General features: G+C 51.4%; 1 non-coding gene across 1 annotated transcript; it reads left to right on the top strand.

The window, feature by feature from the left end:
- The first annotated feature begins 7,308 nt into the window (after window positions 1-7,308).
- Trnat-ggu (transfer RNA threonine (anticodon GGU)) lies at window positions 7,309-7,380 on the top strand. The gene has a single exon. It is a non-coding gene; the product is annotated as a tRNA-Thr (tRNA).
- The last annotated feature ends 2,198 nt before the right edge of the window (window positions 7,381-9,578 follow it).

Here is a 9,578-nt window from a genome sequence, read left to right as displayed (position 1 = left end):
TATCCATTTAGTTGGCTACTTCCTTCTCTTTAAAAATATAATCTTTGTTCTGTGTATACATTTGCATATTGTCACGAGCCTCTAGAAGTAGACTTGAAGGTTTAATAACCCGTAGAGCAGCTGGCTCTCGACGCGACCGTCGGGGCTGGCTCGAGCAGAGAAGGAGGCGCGCGGTCTTCTTTCTTCTCTTGGGCTCGACCCACTCTTGCCCTCGACCCACTACCTACAGGTGGCAATATCCCCCCTTCCGAACAAAAGCATCGCCTCGATGCTAAAAAAAAATAGGCGTAGAAGACAACGAAGAAGAAGGCAGGCAAAGCGAAAATACGCAAAAAAAAGTAGCCGTCACGCCAGCACAGTCAATGAACGAAGAAGCAATCTCCCAAAGATAAATGAAAAGTAGAAACAAAGAAGGGAATGAGAGAACAAAAAAACGAAAACAAAAAAAGTTACGGACACGCAATGTACGCCTTCATGCGCACAACACGAACTATGTCTGAGCTCGGTTGTCTTTGTGTCCTACTCCGTGTCTGCGATGATGTGTCCGGAACAACTTCGTAGTTTACGTCACTGATGCGGCGGAGCACTTTATACGGACCGAAATACCGGCTCAGCAGTTTTTCACAGAGACCACGACGGCGAACGGGGGTCCACACCCAAACTTGGTCCCCGGGGTTGTAGGACACGTCACTGTGGCGGCTGTTGTAGCGTCGTGCGTCTGCCGGCTGCTGCTGGCCGATATGCAGCCGCGCGAGCTGCCGGGCTTCCTCAGCACGCTCTGCAAATTCCTCGGCGTCAGTTGTCAATAGGTGAGCGTCTTGACACGGCAGCATAGCGTCCAGCATCGTCTGGACTTCGCGACCGTAGAGAAGGCGAAAGGGCGTGAAGCGCGTCGTCTCTTGCACGGCGGTGTTATACGCGAAGGTCACGTAAGGCAAGATCCGATCCCATGTTTTGTGTTGAACGTCGATGTACATTGCGAGCATGTCTGTGACCGTCTTATTCAGTCGCTCGGTAAGTCCGTTGGTCTGCGGATGGTACGCGGTCGTCTTGCGATGCCTGGTGTTGCTCAATTCAAAAACCTCGTCCATAAGCTGCGCTGTGAATGCTGTCCCTCTGTCAGTTATTACAGTGGAGGGAGCACCGTGACGCAAGACGATGTGGCGCATGAAGAAGTGCGCTACCTCTGAGGCCGTGGCTCGTGGGATCGCCTGCGTCTCAGCATAGCGTGTTAAATAATCAGTCGCGACGACGACCCATTTGTTGCCGTCGGCAGAAAGAGGAAACGGTCCGAGAATGTCCATGCCGACTTGGTCGAAAGGCGTGCGAGGTGCTTCAATTGGCTGAGGTAAGCCAGCCGGTTTAACGGATGGTGTCTTGCGGCGCTGGCATTCACGACAGCCTTTAACGTACTGTTTGACGCTTGCCGAAAGCCTGGGCCAATAGTACATTTCGCTTACTCTAGCGAGTGTTCGTGAAAAGCCTAAATTACCAGATGTCGGTTCGTCATGGCAAGCGAAGAGGACGTCGTAGCTCATGTCCCTTGGAACCACCAGGAGGTAAGCACGGCTGGTCGAACGAGCATTCTTCTTATACAGCACGTTATCTCGCAGACAGAAGGACGTCAGCGAGTGGGACAGACGGCGTGGTATGGTTGTGTCGCGACCCTCTAAATGATCGATGATCGGTCGAATCTCAGCGTCGTCACGCTGCCGTCTGCTCAAGTCCGACGAACTAATGGCGCCCAGGAAGCCGTCATCATCCTCTGTTTCCTGACTGGCAGGATCAATGAATGGGTGCGCGGGACAGCGTGTCAGCGTCTTCATGCTTACGACCAGACTTATAAACGATGGTGATGTCAAATTCCTGTAGCCGCAAGCTCCACCGTGCCAGTCGTCCTGAAGGGTCGCGCATGCTTGCCAACCAACAGAGGGCATGGTGGTCCGTCACTACTTTGAAGGGACGACCATAGAGATAGGGGCGAAACTTGATCGCCCACACGACCGCGAGGCCCTCCTTCTCCCTAGTCGAATAATTCGCCTCGGCACGGTACAGGGAGCGGCTGGCATCTTTCCACTCCATCTTGAAGCTGGACGAGCACTGCGCCAAGGCCAATGCCACTGGCGTCGGTAGGCACCTCAGTATCAGCATCATCGTCAAAATGTGCAAGAACGGGTGCTGACTGAAGGCGCTGTCGTAATTCAGCAAAAGCCGCCTGTTGCTCATTATGCCACACAAATGGCGTATCGTCTCTTGTAAGGCGTGTCAGGGGTTCCGCTATCTTCGAAAAGCCTTTAATAAACCGGCGATAGTAGGCGCACAAACCCAGGAAGCCCCGGATGGCCTTCTTATTAGCAGGAGCTGGAAACGCGGCCACAGCGGCAAGCTTGTCTGGATCGGGTCGTACATCTTTGGCGCTTACTACATGACCGAGGAGCTTGAGTTCTTCGTAACCAAAGTGGCACTTTTCGGGCTTAAGTGTGAGGTCTGCCGATCGGATGGCTTCTAGCACATTCCGTAGGCGGTGAAGATGCTGCTCGAACGTTTCAGAGAAGATGACCACATCATCCAGGTACACAAGACAGGCCTGCCACTTCAGTCGAGTAAGGACAGTGTCCATCATTCGCTGGAAAGTAGCCGTGGCTGAACACAAGCCAAAAGGAAGCACTCGAAATTCATAGAGCCCATCTGGAGTCACAAAGGCTGTTTTCTCGCGGTCGCGTTTGTCTACCTCGGTTTGCCAGTACCCGCTTTTTAAGTCGAGACAAGAAAAGTACTGGGCGCGCCGTAGTCGATCTAACGAGTCGTCGATACGCGGTAGCGGGTACACGTCCTTTTTAGTCACGTTGTTGAGCTTGCGGTAGTCGACACAGAAGCGTAGCGTTCCGTCTTTCTTTTTGACAAGAACGACCAGAGATGACCACGGGCTGTTGGAAGGTTCGATGACGCCATCGTCAAGCATCTCCTGGACTTGCGTACGTATGGCTTGGCGTTCTCTTGCCGACACGCGGTAAGGCTGCTGGTGTATCGGGCGTGCGTCTTCGTACGTGATGATCCTGTGTTTAGTGATGGAAGTCTGGCGTACCTTGGAAGAATGTGCGAAGCAGGTCCTTAATTCAAGCAAGAGCTTGCGCAGTGCTGTCTGGCTATCGGTGGACAGTTCAGAATTGATGTGAAGATGGCCCAGAGACGTGTCTGCTGTCTCTACTACTTCTGACGTGAAACAGTTGTTAACGTCTGTTATTGCGTCTGCAAACGCTAACGAAGTGCCGCGGAACAGGTGTCGGTGCTCGTAGCTAAAGTTGGTAACAAGCAATTGCGAATGACCAGCACGAATCTGTATAACACTGCGAGCCACACAAACACCTTGTTTCAGTAGGTGTTTCAAGTTACTTTCGGCCACCGCTTCGCCATCGCGTAAGCCACAGCATGTGACGTCGACGAGGACACTGGCACGTGGAGGAAGCGTTACACTGTCAGCAGAAACACGAATTACGTCGTCGCGCAGTCGGCCGTCTTGCACGTCGATTGCTCGTTCGGCAGAGAAAGTGATACGACGCTCTTGCAGATTGATAATCGCGCCGTACTCCTGCAGGAAGTCAACCCCAAGGATAACGTCGCGGGAGCATTCGCGTAAGACAAGGCAGCTCGCTACGAATGTAGATCCTTGAATCTCATCTCTAATCGTGCAGGCGCCCAGCGGAGTAACGATGTGGCCGCCAGCCGTCCGAATCTGCGAGTTATGCCAGGGCGTGATCACTTTCTGCAGCTGCGTTGCTATTTTGCCGCTTAGTATCGTATAGTCTGCGCCGGTGTCCACTAAAGCACTAACGGCATAACCGTCAACAGTAACTGGTATATCGAGCGAAAGCCGGTCGTCCCGTTCAGTTGCTGGTGGTGTCGGGTCGGTATCTTTCCGTAACTGCGTCCGTCGGAGGTCTTCAGCGCTTCGACCGTCAGCGACCTCGCCCCCAAAGATCGCTTCAGTTAGTTTTCCCGGCGGGGACTGGTCGACCGCTCGGGAGAATACCGCTGGGGCGGAGGTCAAAATCGTCTCGGAGACGGCGAACGCGACTGCCGCCTGGCAGGGGGTGGCAAGCGCTGCTGGGACAGGTATTTCTGAATGTCCCGGGGTTGTTGGCCGTATCGGGGCGGCGGCGAGTATGCGGAAAAGCCGCGAATCCCAAGGCGCCGGTATGGGCACTGGCGGTACAAGTGGTCAGCTTCACCGCAGTGGAAGCACGGAGGCCGATAATCGGGTGTGCGCCAAACATCCGACTTCCGAGGGGGCGGGCGTCTATCGTCGACGTAGTGAACCGCTTGCTCCGTACGATGGGCAAATGGAGCGGCATGAACAACGGGCGGCGGCGTGTACCCAGCGTCGTAGTACGGTATCGGCTGCACCGACTGAACTGACACCGTAGGGGGAGCACGAACGAATAGCGGCGGAGAGGAAGCAGGGCGCTTCAGAGCTTCCGCGTAGGTCGCACGGGGGTATTCAGGAGGTACTGCCGCAGCGTTAGCAGGAGGCAAGGTATCACGAAGCGCCTGGCGCAGTTCGTCCTTGATAATGCTCGCTATGGAGCTTACCGTGGGTTGCGTTGTTACAGCGGCCTTTTGCAACTCTTCACGCACTACAGAGCGGATGAGTTCTCGCAGTGAGTCGCCGTTGCTTGCTATGGCCGTGAAAATGTCAGCAGCAGACATGCTGTTCGCTTGCCGCTCATACAAGTTCGAGCGATGCAGAAGCATCTTTTCCATTGTTACGGTCTCGGACAAGAACTCCGCGACCGTCTTCGGAGGGCTCCGTATGAGGCCAGCGAAGAGTTGCTCCTTGACCCCGCCCATCAGATGACGTAACTTCTTCTCCTCCGTCATTTTTGGATCCGCTCGTCGGAAGAGGCGCGTCATGTCTTCGACGTACGTGGTCACAGTTTCGTTTGGCAACTGGACATGGGCCTGAATCGCTCTTTCCGCTCGTTCGTGGTTATCAGAACTGGTGTAGGTCTCCAGGAGCTGAAGACAAAACTCGCGCCACGACGGCAGTTGCCCGTCGCGGTTCTGAAACCACGTACGCGTGCCATCCTCCAGGTAGAAGTAGACGTGTCTGAGTTTTTTCGTGTCGTTCCATTCGTTCACGGAGGCCACGCGCTCGTATTCGACCATCCAGTCTTCGACGTCTTCGAACACTCTGCCATTAAACGGCTTCGGGATCCGTGGGCTCTCAAGTGTGTAACGGTTCGACATCGTGCTTCCCGTACCGGTTGGGGCGGTTTGAAGGGAGGGGCTGGTCATACCGGTCGATGTGGTGGGAACCGTAGCGTCGACGACTTCTGCGGACAGTCCCCTGATCCTGCGGCTGGCCCGATGCACGGGAGTGTCGACAGGCACTGGATTCGTAGCGCGGATCCTTGGAGGGGTCTGCAACATCCGTGAGGACGCTTACCCCGCACCTCTACCAGTTTGTTACGAGCCTCTAGAAGTAGACTTGAAGGTTTAATAACCCGTAGAGCAGCTGGCTCTCGGAAGACGCGACCATCGGGGCTGGCTCGAGCAGAGAAGGGGGTGCGCGGTCTTCTTTCTTCTCTTGGGTTCGACCCACTCTTGCCCTCGACCCACTACCTACAGGTGGCAGTATATTGTGTGTGTGCATGGAAATTTGTTGTGTTTTGAAATTATTGTGTTTGAGCGGAAATTTTTTTAAATGTTAAAGTGAGAAAACACGGATGAGGTAGCCGCCGCAGGTGCTTCTAATGCGTTTGTCCTCCTATTGTCAGGGTTTGCCTATATAAAGCGAAAATGTAAATTAAAACCTGTGTCCGCCCACGCCAACAATGATGCTGTAAGCTTTCAGCCACAACAAAAGTGAAAAGGTAGAGGCAACGCAAAAGAATCCACAAATTATGTGGGTAACAGAACTCCGGTAATGATACTTTAGGGGCGAGGGGGGGGGGGCTCGGCCAGTCCGGGAGAACTCTGGAGGGTGCTCGTACAAGTATGATGGTTAGCATAGGCGCCGACAACGGGGGGGGGGGGGGGCAGTCGGCGCCCATGCTAACCATCATACTTATGCCATGAAAAGTGCAGTGCCCTTAAGTGAGCTGCATGTATTTCTCATGGAAATAATACGTGAAGAAGTACTAAGCAATAAGTATATGCACACACACACACATATATTGTTACGAAGAGTTGTGAAGAAGTGGTTTTATTTACAAGGAGATGGACGATGATCGGAGCGTGATCGTAGCGCAGTCCGACCTCTCGAGCTCTTCGTTCTCTTCGTCTTCTCTTCTCTCTTTTTGTTCTTGCCTTTCGTATCCGTTACATTTCCCCGCAAGCAGACGAAGCCCGTGGGGCGAGTCTGCTTGCGGGGTAGAAAGGCTTCAGCAGGGTAGAAAGGCTTCAGGCGAGCAATATGAGTTAGTGAGTTCTGCTTGATCGCCGACCATTGCACAGGAGGCGAGCTATTACGTAAGTGAGTTTTCTCAGGCGGTCCACAACTCAAATGGGCCTGAATATTGTGACAAGAGCTTTTGGTACAATCCACGCTTGCGTTGCGGTGTCCAAAGAAGGACCAAGTCACCTTTTTCTAACGATACTTGTAGGTGACGGTCGTCGTATCGCTCTTTCAAAGGCTTTGCGAGGCCAGAGTACGAAGACGAGCTATTCGACGGGCTTCTTCGGCGAGACACAATGTCTTCGATACAGAATCGTCATTGTGCGGAACGAAGGGTAAGAAAGTGTCCAGAGGGCTTCGCGGTAACCTTGCAGACAGGAGATAAAATGGGCTATAGTTCGTGGTTCCGTGTTTCGCCGTGTTATATGCGTAAGTGATGAAGGGTAGCACGTCGTCCCAGTTCTTTAATTCTTTAATTCTAGTTCTTTTAACGTGGGTTCGTTCCCCACCTGCGGACAGTTGTTTTTTTATCCGTTTTCGTTTCCAATAATTTATCATTTCTTTAATTCAATTAGTGTGTGCAGGTAATTTCCCCTATGTTGTTCTTGGTGTCAATGTTTGTTGGCTTCTTATGATATGATCAATAAAAATCGGGCCCCTCGATCAGTTCCCTTTCTTCTCGTTCATTACATAACGAGGGCACTAAGCCGTCAACATTGATGCCTTCAGGGAGCATATGTGGGTTTATTGACCAGTTGCCATCACCCAAAAAGATCACGAGCTCGTGACGCCTGCGGCAGCAAAGATGTTTCACATCCGCCCCTAGGTTTGCGAGTGGTGGCGCTGGTTAACACTCCCAGAGGTAGTTCGTTGTAAACCATAAATACCACGGAAAGCGGATGGGAAACGGTTCCGCGGTAGCTCAATGGTGAGAGCATCGCACGGGTAATGCGAAGACGTAGGTTCGTTCCCCACCTGCGGACAGTTGTTTTTTCATCCGTTTTCATTTCCAATAATTTATCATTTCTTTAATTCAATTAGTGTGTGCAGGTAATTTCCCCTATGTTGTTCTTGGTGTCAATGTTTGTTGGCTTCTTATGATATGATTAATAAAAATCGGGCCCCTCGATCAGTTCCCTTTCTTCTCGTTCAATATATATATATATATATATATATATATATATATCTGTAAGAAAGCGTGCATCTTGAGATACATGGCGCATGTAACCTCTAGACGTGCGCGAGACAGGCGCAGGTGGAACGTCGCTCCGCTTCTGCCGCTTAGCCGCGCCGTGTGGCAATAAAAATAGCACACGCTCCTCTCTTTGAATGCATAGGCAATCTTCGACTCAGCAAAATCTGCCTGTCTGTATGTCTGTAACATATGTGACCGATGCGCTCCATAGGAATGCATGGGGTAACGTATAAGGCTATGTGGGCCCATCCCGGCGGCAGTACAATACCGGGCCGACGGACGCGGCCAAGGTGCGTGGGCGGATCCTGGTGATCCTTGCACATCCGCGGCTTATCCAAAGCAGGCTTAAACCGATCCAATCTTTTTAGGCAAGAATGCTGAAATTTATACCGAAAGGCAGGTAGCAAGTAATATGGGACGCCCCAGGAAATGATCGATCGTTGAAGATAAAGTGCGCATGAGCGGACACCGCAACGCGAAAGCTAAGAAAGCACCGATCAATGTTTCATACGGGCAGCTCTGCGTAAGGTCGATTTGCAGCTGCAATGCTTACGCACTATTGGAGAATTCCTATGAGGCGTTTCCTTTACGTTTCCTCGTGTTTTTCTAGGCTGTGTTTTAGCGGGTTGCACTCAGAAAGAGCCGGAACCACATGGCGCAAGCTCTCAACCATTGTGCGCTCAACAAAACGCAATCTCGGAGGCTTGCGGCTTTTGGCACCTAATAACGTGCATAAAAGCAAAGCCGTTGATATCAGGTGATGTTGTCAACGATACGCATGCAACGAAGTCACGTCACGTCTAGACGAAAGCCAGTCAGCGCCAGCGCTTCGCGCGCGTTTTCTGTGTTTCCGTAGTCGCGAGTCTGCTGTAACCTCCGTTGCCGTATTTGTTCTTCGCACTCATCCATTCGGATCCGAAAAAGGAGGTGACTGCATTTGTATTTGTTAGTGAAGAAAACCCTTAGGTAAAGGAATCTGTTGCGATATTCTAGCAACGGCTATTTTTTGCGCATAGTTAGCAGTTAGTGTGCACCATCATGTCGGCGAGCGATGACTGGTGGTTTCGTCGCTTGAGATACCGAAAAAGTAGATGAATTCTTTATTACCTTAAATCCATCGCAAGCTGGAACTGATTGCGAGCAGAACAATGCATACCGATCTGGCTCTGGAGAGAGCACTTAGCGAAATCAACCTGATGCTGCTAGTGGGAACCCATTGTTCAGTGATGTTGCATCGAAAACCAACCAACGTGAGCGGCCAAGCGTTGAGCATGACTCCGTGTTCTGCACCAGCAGTTCGGATTCTGATTACCTACAGGAGAAAATGTAGCAAAGTAATGTGCAGATAGAAGAGCAAGCTGAGATAGACGATGTCGCTCCGTTCGGGCAATTAAGTATGGCTGTTTCCACAGCTGTTATTGCCCTATTGAAAATATTGCGTGGCCATGCGTGTCTTTCTTTTCTTCCATGATCGGCAAGAACACTGCTAGAAACGCCAAGGTAGTCATTAAGCATAGTCAACACAGCTGGAGGGGCAGTACTGCCACTTTGGTATTGTGCAACCTCTTCGTGAGCAGTCAGAAATAGCAAAGAATGTACCGTTGGAGCTTGACCTCAATTTTCATGTTGATGGGCTCCCCTTGGCAAAGAGCTCGAGGAACCAATTTTGGACGATACTTTGTCATGTGTAAGAAAGGGAAGTTCATGACCCATTTGTTGAGGGTGTCTTCTTTGGCGAGAGAAAACCATATGATGCAAGTGGTTTCTTCGTCAGTTTGTTGATGAAGTTAAGGTAGTCGTTACCTATGGCATCTGTTCTGGCGCACAGGTTGTGCCTCTCAGAATAAATGTCATCTGTGATGCAAGAGCATTTATCCTCAATGTAACAAACCACATTGGGTACTACATTGGGTACGAAATGCACTGTGAAAGGCCTCTACAGTGAAGGGAGAGTGTGTTTTCCTGCAAAAGTAGGAGTCTGTGCAC

The sequence above is a fragment of the Dermacentor silvarum genome, chromosome 5 (assembly GCF_013339745.2).
Source record: "Dermacentor silvarum isolate Dsil-2018 chromosome 5, BIME_Dsil_1.4, whole genome shotgun sequence".
NCBI lineage: Eukaryota > Metazoa > Arthropoda > Arachnida > Ixodida > Ixodidae > Dermacentor > Dermacentor silvarum.
The sequence above is the reverse complement of the archived record's forward strand: the minus strand, read 5'-3'. Positions and strand labels throughout refer to the sequence as shown.